This window comes from Lepisosteus oculatus, chromosome 14, assembly GCF_040954835.1.
Source record: "Lepisosteus oculatus isolate fLepOcu1 chromosome 14, fLepOcu1.hap2, whole genome shotgun sequence".
In the NCBI taxonomy this organism is placed as follows: Eukaryota; Metazoa; Chordata; class Actinopteri; order Semionotiformes; family Lepisosteidae; genus Lepisosteus; species Lepisosteus oculatus.
Genome location: NC_090709.1, coordinates 49,136,426 through 49,137,616, shown reverse-complemented (window position 1 = coordinate 49,137,616; position 1,191 = coordinate 49,136,426). Strand labels below are relative to the sequence as shown.

The window sequence follows — 1,191 nt, the reverse complement described above, 5'->3', positions numbered from 1 at the left end:
TCGGCTCCGCGTACAGAAGGAACGTGCGTTTGGTACAAGAGTGCACGAAGGCACCGGAAATACATTGGGAACAAATGACCGGTCGCTCAATACCTCTGTGATGTACGGGAGCGTGCAAAACGAGGCGGTTTCCGCCCGGTCTCGAACCGGGGACCTTTCGCGTGTTAGGTGAACGTGATAGCCTCTACACTACGGAAACCTGCAGGGACCGCTGCTGGTGTCTCGCTTGCGTTTCGGGCTGAGAAAGGGACGCGTCACTGTAGGCAGGGGGCGCTGGAGAGAGGAACAAAGGGCGCGATGAAACAAAATGCCGAAACCCGGGATCAAACCAGGGACCTTCAGAGCTTCAGTCTAACGCTCTCCCAGCTGAGCTATTTCGGCAGTGCGCAAAGCCCACAGCCACCTGCTCCAGCCTTCCTGTGTTGCGGCATGAGCGCACCAAGAGTAGCGGGAGAGTGTTGCAGGAACGTCACTCAGAAGGAAAGGAACATGTGACCGGTCGCTCAAGACCTCTGTGAAGTAAAGGAGCGTACAAAAAGAGGCTGTTCCCGTCCGGTTTCGAACCGGGGATTTTTCGCGTGTGAGGCAAACGTGATAACCGCTGCACTACGGAAACGGTGAGAAAAGGGACCCACTGGCAGTGAGTATTCAACCTTATTGCATTACTGCTCCCAACCAGTTGATATCAATTTAATTCCTAAGGGTTATGTTCTTGTTTTGAGTATCTCATGTAGACGTTGTAAACAAGTTCAATTACGAAACGGTCTAAATGAATGATATACTTATGTCCTCTTGATATGTGTAACTCTTTGTAACTGAATGAATTTATATCTTTTGTATTCTGTTAAGCCTTACGATAAGATCTGTTAGGTTTGCATGCATATTCTATATATTAACAAATGTATCCTCGTGTATTAGTACCTGTGTGTGCGTTGTTTGAGTTATGTCGCATGGTTGGATTCTAAGACCATTAAAATAATCAATTTTGTGATTTACTGCCACAAAAATAATTGTCCCAGTAAATGCCCAAACCCCTACAGAACTGGTGCCTCGTGAGAGAACACTACAACAGTGTGTGATATCCTGTCCCAGCCTGAGGAGCAGACAGCGAGCCTGTCTCTTAATAATACTAATAATACAGTGTGTGATTCCCTGCCCCAGCCAGAGGAACAGACAGTGAGCCTGTCTCTC

General features: G+C 47.9%; 1 non-coding gene across 1 annotated transcript; it reads right to left on the bottom strand.

Moving 5' to 3' along the window:
* Positions 1-308: 308 nt before the first annotated feature.
* On the bottom strand, positions 309-381 carry trnaf-gaa (transfer RNA phenylalanine (anticodon GAA)). The gene has a single exon. It is a non-coding gene; the product is annotated as a tRNA-Phe (tRNA).
* Positions 382-1,191: the final 810 nt, after the last annotated feature.